This window comes from Myotis myotis, unplaced genomic scaffold (assembly GCF_014108235.1).
Source record: "Myotis myotis isolate mMyoMyo1 unplaced genomic scaffold, mMyoMyo1.p scaffold_m19_p_2, whole genome shotgun sequence".
NCBI classification, from domain to species: domain Eukaryota; kingdom Metazoa; phylum Chordata; class Mammalia; order Chiroptera; family Vespertilionidae; genus Myotis; species Myotis myotis.
In genome coordinates, this window is record NW_023416324.1 from 139685989 (window position 1) to 139698221 (window position 12233).

Genomic DNA, 12233 nt, shown 5'->3' on the forward strand with positions numbered 1-12233 from the left:
AAAAAAGACATGATCTCTACTTTCATGGTAGCTTATGAGGGCAGATAAATAAATAAAAAGAAAACAACAATTACAAAGGCAGGAATAACCTGGGAATGTTGGTGGGAAGGAAAAAAGTTCATTCTATCTTATGGTATAGTGATTAAACAGAAAGGAAAAATTTAAAGAAAATATGAGATAAGCATGCTTCAGATTACATAGGGCTTGTAGACTACATCGTGAAGGGTTAATAATCTGGCCTACATGCAATGGGAAGATTTTAGAGAGGTTTTTACATGGGTGCAATATTATTTGATTTTTGTTTTGAAGAGCAAATGAGAGGTGAGGAAGTGGAGACCACAAATATAGTCAACTTCCTCAAGATATTGGGGCTAGGTTGACAAGTAACTGACATTTATTTAGTGTTTTCCATGAGCCAGGAGCTATTTTAAGTATTTTACACATCATTAATTTAATACTCATAACATCCAAAATAATGTAGCATCTATTACGAGCCTTACTTTCCTTAAAGGTGAAGAAAATGAGGTACAGAAAGAGAACTTTTAATAAAAGTGGAGTGTTTTTATTTAATTTTGCTTACTTGTCTATTTATCCTTTGAAAGGACAGAGGCAGAGCTTCTATCTATAATAATAAAAGCTTAATATGCAAATTGACCAAACGGCCAAACAGCGGAACAACCTTTTGAAAGACCATGCTATAACACACACTGGCACCAGGCCAGCCAATGCAGGTACGATGTGATTGGCTGGGAGGGCCCCACCATAGCCCCACGATCATCCCGCAGAAGGAGGCCCAGGCCATCAGCTGGCGGGGCAATCAATTGGGGGGCTCTGCTATCACCCAAAGAGAAAGGCCCAGGCTACCCGCAAGCGGCTATGCAGTGGGTAGGTGGGCCTTCCTCTGTGGGGCTATCGATCGTGGGGCTCCCAGACTGCGAGAGAGCACAGGCTGAGCTGAGGGATGCCCCCCCCCCCGAGTGCACTAATTCTGTGCACCAGACCTCTAGTTTTAATATAAAGGAAAATTGAGAATGTTTCCGTTCAGAAGATAGGATTGTTTAACAGAAGATAGGAGTTTTCCCTTCTGAGAGTATAATTTTTTTCCATGTTCATCAGTTGAGGAAGAAGGAGCAGGGAGTGGCAAGGCTGAAAAGTGACTGGATGGGAGAGTGATATACATGTGCTTTTAAATGTTTAACAACTTGTTCTCCTCTAAAACCTTATCCTTTACAGTTAGATCTATAATCTATCTGCAGGTAGTTTTTTGGTATGATGTGAGGTAAGGATCCAAATGCATTATTTTTCTTTTGGAAATACAACGTATGCAGCACTATATATCGAAATGACTATCCTTTCTCTACGAAAGCACAGTGTCACCTTTGTCAGTCATTGGTTGATTTTATATGTCTGGGCTTGTTTCTAGACCTTCTATTCTGTCCTATTGGTCAGTTAAAGACCTTTGCTTTTCACTATGATTTTCAATCTCTACAACAAAAGCTCTAACAAAACTTCTTGTATTTACTTTTACAACTACTAGGAATTTTACTGAGGTAAAGTACAGATATGAAATAGAAGTTTCCTCTTGTTATTTTCTTCAAATACAGTGTGAATTGGATAGAAACTAGTGGGGTGCACTGCCCAGACTCTCCCACAGGATAGAAAGTCTTATTTCTGTAGCTGCTGTTAGCATTTAGCCTTTAGTGCCAGCCTTCTTCAGGATTCCTGAAGAGCACTACCTCAGTCAAAGAAACATCCCCTTCCTGGGGCAGCCCACATCAACTGGCTCCTCTTACTGTCTGGTGATATCTTGGAATGAGAAACTAAAGGGCTCAGAAAGCAGAGGTACTGTATAGATCACTGGGACTTTTCCTGTGTCCACTGGTGGATATGTTTCCCATTTGAGAACTGAGACCTCTAAACCTGCAGAGCCCTGAGTTGCAACAGCAGGAAGCTTCTCAAACAACTTGGGGAAACTCCTCAAGTAGGTCACCAGGAGTGATGGTAAGTGTGGCCACTTCTGCTTCTACTTCTTGGTTCTTTGACCCATGTATTCTACCTATTAGGGACCTATTAGGGACCATATAGAGGTCAACTACTTAAAGTACTACATTCTAACGCATGGCACTCCTATCTCTGCAAGGTTATTACCCCTAGTCTGGCATTTTAGCTGATTCTACTTGGTACAGAATGGGGTTTGACTAGTAGAATCTGTGGTCATGTGCTAACTCCTGTGCCTCCTTTGCTTTTGTTCCCTTTATATGAAGTGAAGTTATGTGAGATACTGGGACAGTGGGTCAAATACTCTCTAAGCCAGTGGTTCTCAACCTGTGGGTTGTAACCCCTTTGGGGGTCGAACAACCCTTTCACAGGGGTCTCCTAAGACCATCGGAAAACACATATATAATTACATATTGTTTTTGTGATTAATCACTATGCTTTAATTATGTTCAATTTGTAACAATCAAAATACATCCTGCAAATCAGATATTTACATTACGATTCATAACAGTAGCAAAATTACAGTTATGAAGTAGCAACAAAAATAATATTATGGTTGGGGGTCACCACAACATGAGGAACTGTATTAAAGGCTCATGGCATTAGGAAGGTTGAGAACCACTGCATTCAGATATGCCATTAGGAGAGGCTAAACCTTACCTGGAATATTTGCATATTACTGTCAAAATAAATTATTGCCTTTTCCAAGATGAAAGTGGTCCAGTACTGACTGGTTGGTCTTAATATACAGCCCCATACCTTAGCAGCTTACCATAATAATTTTATTTGATTCATGAGTTCTTAATTTAGGGATTCAGGAAGGACTCAACTGGCTATATAGTGGTCGGCAAACTGTGGCTCGTGAGCCACATGTGGCTCTTTGGCCCCCTGAGTGTGGCTCTTCCACAAAATACCGACTTCTGCACATGGGCCACAAAGTTTCAATCGCACTGTACATGGGCGCCCGCACATGGTATTTTGTGGAAGAGCCACACTCATGGGGCCAAAGAGCCGCATGTGGCTCGCAAGCCACAGCTTGCCGACCACTGGGCTAGTATATCTCTGGAACTCATGGCATCAACTGGGGTGTCTGAGGCTAGATGATTCATTTCTAAAGTGGATTCTTCCTCAGATGTCTGGTGTCTCATTGCATCTTGGCCTGTGTCTCTTTCTTTGTACATGGTATCTCATCCTTTAAGGCCTCTTTAGATGACTTGGTCTTCTTATATCACAGTGATCTTAAGGTAGAAGTCTGACTTCTTATTTGACAGCCAGTTTCCCTCAAGCAAGAGTTTCAAGAAAGATTTTCTTTGGGGATCATACGCAAAACAGAATCTCTAGATTTTGAATCTTCTCTCATATTTCCATCCACATGCTCCTACTATAGATTTCCTTGACTCTAATCTTTCAGTCTCACTTTTCAAGCCCTTGATCAGCTGTGCTAAGCCATTCCCCACTGGCCACTCCTTTTTCACCTCAAGCAGATAATCATATGTATCACCTAAAGCATGGCTCAATGGGAGGATTTCCTCTCACCACCTTCTTTCAGGGATACCCTTGAATAAGGATATATTTCAGCCACTGTCCACTTTGGCTTACAGCTACATACTGAGCTGACCCATCTATGGACTCAGTTTAGGCATTTCCCCCTTCATGAATATATTAGTCAGTGTTCTCCAGAGAAACAAGACCAACAGGATGTATGTAAAACAACCTATCTAATAAAAGAGAAACATGGTAATTAGCATACGACCGCTACCCTTCCCATTGGCTAATCAGGGCGATATGCAAATTAACTGCCAGCCAAGATGGTTGCCGGCAGCCAGGCAGCTTGAAACTAACCTGAGGCTTGCTTGCTTCAGTGATGGAGGAAACCAACGATCCCCGCCTGCCTTGCTGGCCTCTGAGCCTGCAGTTTGAAACATTGTTACAAATATAGAAGCTAAACAAAACCCCAGAAACCTGCTTTCAGTGAGCCGGGATCTCAGAGCTGGAGTTATACATTGTTTTGATTAGAGAACCTAAACAAACCAGATACCTGCTTTCAGCAGCAGCAGAGGCCTCAGAGCTGGAGCCAGAGCTAAAGATGGCCCAGAATAAAAAAAAAAGAAAAAAAGGAGCAGTTGGGAGCTTCAGCCCTCAGCCCCTCACCCAGACTGGCCAGGCACCCCAGTGGGGACCCCCACCCTGAAGGGGGTGTGACCAGCTGCAAACAGCCATCATCCCCTCACCCAGGCTGGACAGGCACCCCAGTGGGGACCCCCACCCTGATCCAGGACACCCTTCAGGGCAAACCAGCCAGCCCCACCCATGCACCAGGCCTCTATCCTATATAGTAAAAGGGTAATATGCCTTCCAGCACTGGGGTCAGCGGAGCCGCGAGGCCTCCCTGCACCGGGATCAGCATGACAGGGAGCAGCGCCCAAACCCCTGATCACCCTGCGGCTCTGTGTGTGACAGGGGGCGGGGCCAAAACCTCCCTATTCGCTCTGCTCTGTTCGTGACAGGGGAAGGCACCCCAACCTCCTGATCAGCCCTGCTCTGTGCCTGATATGGGGGAGCTCCCCAACCCCCTGATCGGTCCTGCTCTGTGTGTGACAGGGTGCGGGCCCCAATCCCCCCACCCCCCACGGGCCCTGCTCTGTGTGTGATGGGGTGGAGCCATAACCTCCCCATCAGCCCTGCTCTGAGTGTGACAGTGGCGGTGCCCCAACCCCCTGATCGGCCCTGCTCTGTGGGTGATAGAGGGCTGCGCCCCAACCCCCTGATCCGCCCTGCTCTGTGTGTGACAGGGGGCAGTGCCCCAACTCCCCTATCGGCCCTACTTTGTGAATGACAGGGGGGAGCTCCTCAACCCCCTGATGGGCCCTGCTCTGTGCGTGACAGGGGGGAGCTCCCCAACCCCCCTTATGGGCCCTGCTCTGTGCTTGACAGGGGGCAGCGCCCCAACCCCTGGATTGGCCCTGCTCTGTGCGTGACAGGGGGTGGTGCCACAACCGCCCCATGGACCCTGCCTTGAGTGTGACAGGGGACAGTGCCCCAACCCCCCAATCGCCCCTACCCTGAGTGTGACTGAGGGTGGCATCGCAACCTCCCAATCCGCCCTGCTCTGTGCATGACAGGGGGTGGCACCCCAACTCCCCAATCGGCCCTGCTCTGAGCCCCACCAGGGGCTGCACCTATGGATTAGGCCTGCCCTCTGCCACCTGGGAGCAGGCCTAAGCCAGCAGGGCGTTATCTCCTGAGGGGTCCCAGACTGCGAGAGGGCACAGGCCAGGTATGAGGTGATAACTTATTGTAGTTTTGGTTTGCATTTCCATGATAATTAGTATTCCAGATTTCTTGCTGACCAGACTTCCGCCCAAATTACCTTGTGCTATCTGAATAATCCAGTAGGATCCAGATGGGCATCTTCTGGAAATTTTATAATACCCCTGTTAAATATCTCTCTCTAAGCAGTTATTAAAACCATGATGAAGTTGCTGTTCAAAAAATAATTATTTTTTAGGAGGGAGGAGGATATTGCACATGACACTTGTCATTGTTACGTTGCTGCTACATTTGATTTTCCACTTGATAGCTATGTCAACTTGTTGGACAGCCTTATCTGCCACCTTTTAAAAATATAACTATTGCATGAAAAAATTATTTACACTGATAGAAAACAACTTCCAAAGAGGAAATGATGAAGAGAAAGAGGAAGTTGATGAGCACCAAAAGATTGGTGTCAGCAGTTTCATGTGAGAGTAGTATAATTAATGTTTTAATCCTCTGAGGTCACAAAGAATCCAAGAGAGAAAAATCCCTAATCCATTCTTCTTCCTCTTCCCTAGGAGGACAAAAAATAACTTGGGAATATTACTTCATAGTTTGTGGGTTAGGTTAGAGTTTGTGGGGATCTCAGTTATCATTTATTGAAACTTTGTTCAGAAAAAAATTCTAAATAGTGTTGCTGCCTCGAAACTGCTAGAATTTCTAGGTTAAGAAGTCTGAATATTTTAGGACACTGTAGTAGCCACAAATTGCAGAATATACTTATGGGTAAAACATTTCTGGTATTTTCCTTCATGGGGAAGATGGTAAGTAAATTTCTTAATCACACAGATCTATTTCTTTCGATGGGGTTGCGGGAATCACACCAGGTTCCCCGATAGTCAAGGCCAATAGGAGCACAGAGGCCTTTTTGTCGATACACCGGAATGGGCAAGCCCGCTCTGAGCATGAGCCTAATTGGGATACCCAAGGCCAAGATACCATGAGCGGGTGCAAGAACACACGGTACACTGTGCCCTTCTGTAACCCAAATGATTAATGTCACTGTTGGCAATCAGTCTTCTTTGTTTAAGTGGTAATATATAGGTTATAGGCCATAGAGGCTAGAGAGAGAACAGTCGAGCAGAGGCTAGAGAGCTCAGAGAAACAGAGGCGGTAGACATAGAGAATGTAGCTCCTATGTATGCACTATGAAGAAGACTAAGTTGAGAGAGCAGCTAATAAGGGAAAAGGCTAGAGAGCTCAGATTTGGCTACCAGGTTAACCAGCCAGTGTGCTGGGTAGGGAAAACAGGAGAAGCTGCTGAGCCAGAGAACTTAGGTACCGCTAAGATGTGAGGTGGTGAGTCTAGGGGACAGCGTGTGGCTGCTCAGAAAATAGCTGTGGGTACAGAGACTAATGCTGCTTTTGTGGGAAAGAAATATTTGTTCACCAGCCAATGTACAGCTGCCCGTCTATATGGACTTTGTTGTAAAGGACTGTCTTATCTGATAACTATGTGGCCACTGGCTTCTGCAATAGGCTCATTCTTATACACCCACAATCTCTCGTGGCTTCTCCATCTAAGACCTGGCATCCAAGGAGGTCCAGCTCTAGGTGGAGGGCTCAGACGTAACACCTGTAACTACTGACCAGAGGATAAAAGAGGAACTTGGACTAAGTTCCCAACAGTTAGTACAGTGGGCAGGGTTCGAGAAGGAACCAGCCCTGGCATAGTTGGGAAGAACTCAGAAGAATATATGGACTCAGAACCACTCAGAGCAGCAGTACTGAGCAGTGCTGCTGCTGTCTCTGATAGGGGTGAATGTCTCTTTTTGATGTACTTTTGTTAAACTAAAAATAAAAATCACTAGCTTCCTTCTTTTTTACCAATATGCAAGCAAAGCAAAGCAAAGCAAGAAAAAATGAAGAGATGAATCATAAAACAGACTTAGGTTGTGCCAAAAATAAGACCTCAAGCCATTTGCATGACAGTTTTAATCAGGAAAAGATCAGTTTGTCATTTTACTAAAATGTGAAGCTCCTGGGTTAAAAGCATGGCTGAAACTCTGAAGATCTTGCAAAGTGTTTGGGATATAGCAGGTTTTTAAATGAAATTTCAATAAATAAATGAATATATAAACTGACTATTAAAAGGTGGCAGGTTTCAATAGGAACTGTGGAGAAGTGGGAAAACCCTCATAGCCACCATGGCCAAGTGAATGCCTGATAATTTTGATGTTGGGGATGTTGGTGAGGCCCAGTGTTCATTGTGGTTTCCACCATTCTCACCCAGAAATGGGACAAAAATTACATAATCTAACCCCAACCTGCATCTTACAGCTTTCTCTCTCAGTAGCCCCTACATGAACTCTCTTCTGGTTAAACTGTTCTACTCATTATTCTCTGGACACCTCATCCTTTCCTGTCCTCAATGCCACTGTACAGGAGAAGAGAAGGCAGTTTTTAAACTTAACTTGGGATGTATTCTTTTGCTTTTTTGCTTATAAAATCTTACCTATTTGCCTGACCAGCATGGCTTAGTGGTTGAGCATCAACCTATGAACCAGGAGGTCACAGTTCGATTCCTGGTTGGGGTCTTGATCCCCCATTGGGGGCATACAGGAGGCAACCAATCAAAGATTCTCTCTCATCACTGATGTTCCTATCTCTCTCTCCATCTCCTATCCTCTCTTAAATCAACGAAAATATATTTTAAAAAAATCCTACCTATTTTTTCAAGTCTATCTCAAACACCAAATACTTCAAGAAGACTCCTGCAGTCATCCTCACTCTAAGTATGACTGTCCTAAAGCATTGATTATTTCTTCAACCATAACATTTATTACATATCCTCTTGCATTGTAGTTATTTTAGAGAACAAGGAATCTATCTCACACATCATTTCCCCCCTTCATAGAGCATGAAATTTGGTGAATTGATTGTTTAATTCAGCATTATGTACTTATTGATTATTTTTATCAGTTACCTTGTAGAGATCATGAAGAATGCAAAGGTAATTTGAATATTAAGAAGTTTACAGTCTACTAAGGAATACAGAATATATAAAAATAGCTGCAATACAATGTAAAAAGTTAAAAAAAAATAATGACACATAAAGCATTATGGGATTAAGTGGATTGATAACATACTTCCAGACTTGGGGATAATAGGAAAGCTTAATTAAGAAGGTGAATTTTATTTGGTTTGAAGAAAGGATAGAATTAGGGAGTGGAGAAAGGCATTTCAGAAAAAGAAACAGTGTGAACCAACTGGAGCCAAGGATAGGGAAGCACTGAGTGTTGCAGTTGGGTTCAGGTCTTGGGGGTCTGATGAAGTGTTTTAGGAAATAAAGATACAAAGTTAGTTTGTGATATTTTATATTTAGGAAGTTGAGAATTTATTGGCAGTCAAAGGCATTGGACCAAGGGGTTATATTTGATCACGGCTGTACTCCCAGGTTAGACTAGCATAAGTGAGACTATGTTTTGGAGAAAAGAAAGACTGAAGGATAAGTGGATGTCATAGTTTATGTAGAAGTAATGAGAATAGGGTAGTGGTAATGGGAATGAAGAAGAGAAGACAGTTTTAAATATAAGATCCAGATCTGATCAGCTGAACTGGACCACTGATTGTGAGGTGGCAAGGGTGACATCAGAGTCAAAGAGAATAGGAGTCTTTGATCTTGAATGAGAGGGTGGATGATTATATCATAAAAGAAATTGCTGAATACAGAGGGAATACATTTGGAAAGAAAAGTCTTAAATTCAGTCATTGTGGAGTATTATAGGGAAATCTAGGTGGAGATGTCTAGATTGGAAAATGAGCTAAACTTAGCAGGGACCAGAGGGCTTAAGATGAAGAGTCATGAGAAATATTTCTAGAAGTCACCATTGAAACCATAGTTTTGAAAGAGAATGTTGAGGGTGAAAGCATAAATAAGAACAGGAAAGAGCTTCTGGAGGTGGGGCTCAAATCCTTGGGGAGGTCTTAATCCTTGGGGGAAAGCCTGCACATAGATGTTGGGGCCAGAAAGAGGAACCTGTTAAGTAGGCAGAGAAGACTGGTTTGTAAATGTAGGAAGAACACTGAAAGAATGTTGGATTCTATTCTGGTCAAGGGCACATGCCTCAGTTGCAGGCTCAATCTCTGGCCCTGGTTGGGGTGCATGTGGAAGACGGTCAGTTGATGTATCTCTCTCACATTGATGTTTCTTTCTCTGTCTTTCTCCCTCCCTTTCACTCTCTCTAAAAATCAATGGAAAAATATCCTTAGGTGAGGATTAAGAGCAACAACAAGAAGATATAAGATTATATTCTGGGACATAAAACAATTCTCAATAGTTTTAAAAGGATAGAAATCATACAAAGTTATGTTCTCTGTCCACAATGGAATTAAGTTAGAAATCCTACATAATAAAGAGGTAACATGCAAATTGACCATTATGCCCTCGCACAAGATGGCCACCCCATGTGGCCACAAGATGGCTGCTCCCATGTGGTCACAAGATGGCCACCCCCATGTCATCACAAAATAGCCACCCCCATGTCATCACAAAATGGCCACCACTGTGGGAAACTGACATAGGGTTGAGCCTCGGACTGACCTGCTGGCAAAGTCACAAACAAGTCCCAGCTTAGAGGGCTCAGTCAGTCCTCTTAGAATAATTAGGCTTGACCTTATAACACTCCCCAGATCTTACCTGGGAAGCTAATGGGCTGAGGGAAGTGCAGGGAGGGTAAACACGATCAAAACAGGTGAAACTCACAAGAATTGTAACTATGGTAACCACTGCATTGTTTACCTTAGACTATAAAAGGTCGGTGCGGACTGAGCACGGGTGGAAGTCCTTCCTCTTGAGTTGGACTTACCCGCCTGGTCCCCCAATATTTCCAAATTATCTCTTGTCTTTTCTATTTCATTTGTGTGCGGCTCCTCTTACAAATATTGAACCCTGAACCACACAGAACGTGGAAGGAAACATTTATGACACACCACAAGGAAGAGCAGTTGAGGGAGAACAGGCCAGCAGGGGAGGACAGTTGGGGGCAACAGGGCTGACAGGGGAGGGCAGTTTTAGGATGACCAGCCTGGCAGGGGACTGGTTAGGGGGCAACTGGGCCAGCAGGGGAGGGCAGTTGGGGGCGATCAGGCTGGCAGAGGAGCAGTTAGGTGGCAATCAGGCCAGCAGGGGAGTGGTTAGGGGGTGATCAGGCTTGCAGGCAGAAGCGGTTTGGGGCAATCAGGCAGACAGGCAGGCGAGCAGTTGGGAGCCAGGAGTCCCAAATTGTGAGAGGGTGCAGGATGGGCTGAGGCACACCCCCCTCCAGTGCACAAATCTCATGCACAAGGCCTCTAGTCAATAATTAAAGCATCTATGGAGAATCTCCAAATATCTGGGAACAAAACACATTTCTAGTTTACTTATGGGACAAAAAAGAAATCAAAAGGGAAATTAGAAAGTACTGTGAACAGAATGAAAATGAAACCACAACATACGAAAATCTTATCCTTTGAGACAGCATGGAGGAACCTGGAGAGTATTATGTTAAGCATAATACTTTTAAGTTTTTAAGCCAGAGAAAAACAAGTATCACATGATCTCACTCATATGTGGAATCTAAAGAACAAAATAAACTGATGAACAAAATAGATCCAGAGACATAGAAGCATGGAACAGACTGTTGAATCTCAGAGGGAAGGCAGGGGTGGGTGGGAAGAGACTAATCAAAGAACTTGTATGCATATCTGTATAACCCACAAAAGTGTGGTGAAGGCCTAGGGCAGGGAGTGGGGCAGGCTAGAAGGGATCAATGGGGACAAAAGGGGAACATATGTAATAATTTAAACAATAAAGATTAAAAAATAAAAGAAGCTACTTGTAATAAATGAGTTTTTAAGGTTGCAAGATACAACATTGATATACAAAATCAATTGTATATACTGGGAATGAGCCATCAGAAATTGAAAGAAAACAAGTTAAAACAGCATAAAAATGTGAAAATACTTAGAATTATATTTGGCAAAAGAAGAGCAAGACCTGTATACTGAAATCTATAAAACATCACTGAGAACTTAATAATGGAGTGATATATGGTGTTTACAGGTCAGGACAGTCAATGTTGCTATTATGTCAATTCTCCCCCAAATGACCTAATAATTCAATACAATCCAGCCAAAGTTGCGATGCATATATATTGCAAGATGATTATAAAACTCAAGTGAAAAAGGCAATAGACCTAAAATAACCAAAACAACTTAAAAAGAACACAGTTGGAGGACTAAGATTATCCGAGTTCTAGTCTTATTGTAATCAAGACAGTGTGCTAATGATATAAAGATAGACAAACAGATGAATGTAATAGAACAGAGATTGCAAAAATATGAACAACTGAAGGTGCAAAGACAATTAATAAAGAAGGGATGTGTGATACTAGAACAACTGGATATTTATATACAACACAAAGAATTGCAGTTCATATCTGCACCATAAACAAATCTTCATTCAAAATGAACACAGACCTAAATGTAAAAACTAAAACTATATAATGTCTAGAAGAAAACAGAAAATCTTTTAAAAACCTGTGGTTAGGCAAAGATTTTTTAGATACAGCACCAAAAACCCAATCCTATATTGAACTTAATCAAAATTAAAAACTTCTTTTTAATTTTTTGAAAGGTACTGTTAAGAAAACAAAGAGAGACCTGGCTGATGTTTTTCAGTGGTTAGAGCACTGGCCTATGCACTGAAGGGTCTCAGGTTCTATTCCCGGTCAGGGTGTGTACCTGGGTTTCATGTTCAATGTCCTCATGCAGGAGGCAACCAATTGATGTGTCTCTCATGCTGTTGTTTTTCTCTCTCCTTCCTTCCATTTTACTTTCTCTAATAAATAAATAAATAAATAAACAAATAAATAAATAAATAAATAAATAAATAAAAATAATAAATGAAAAAAAAAATATCCTTGGGTGAGAATTACAAA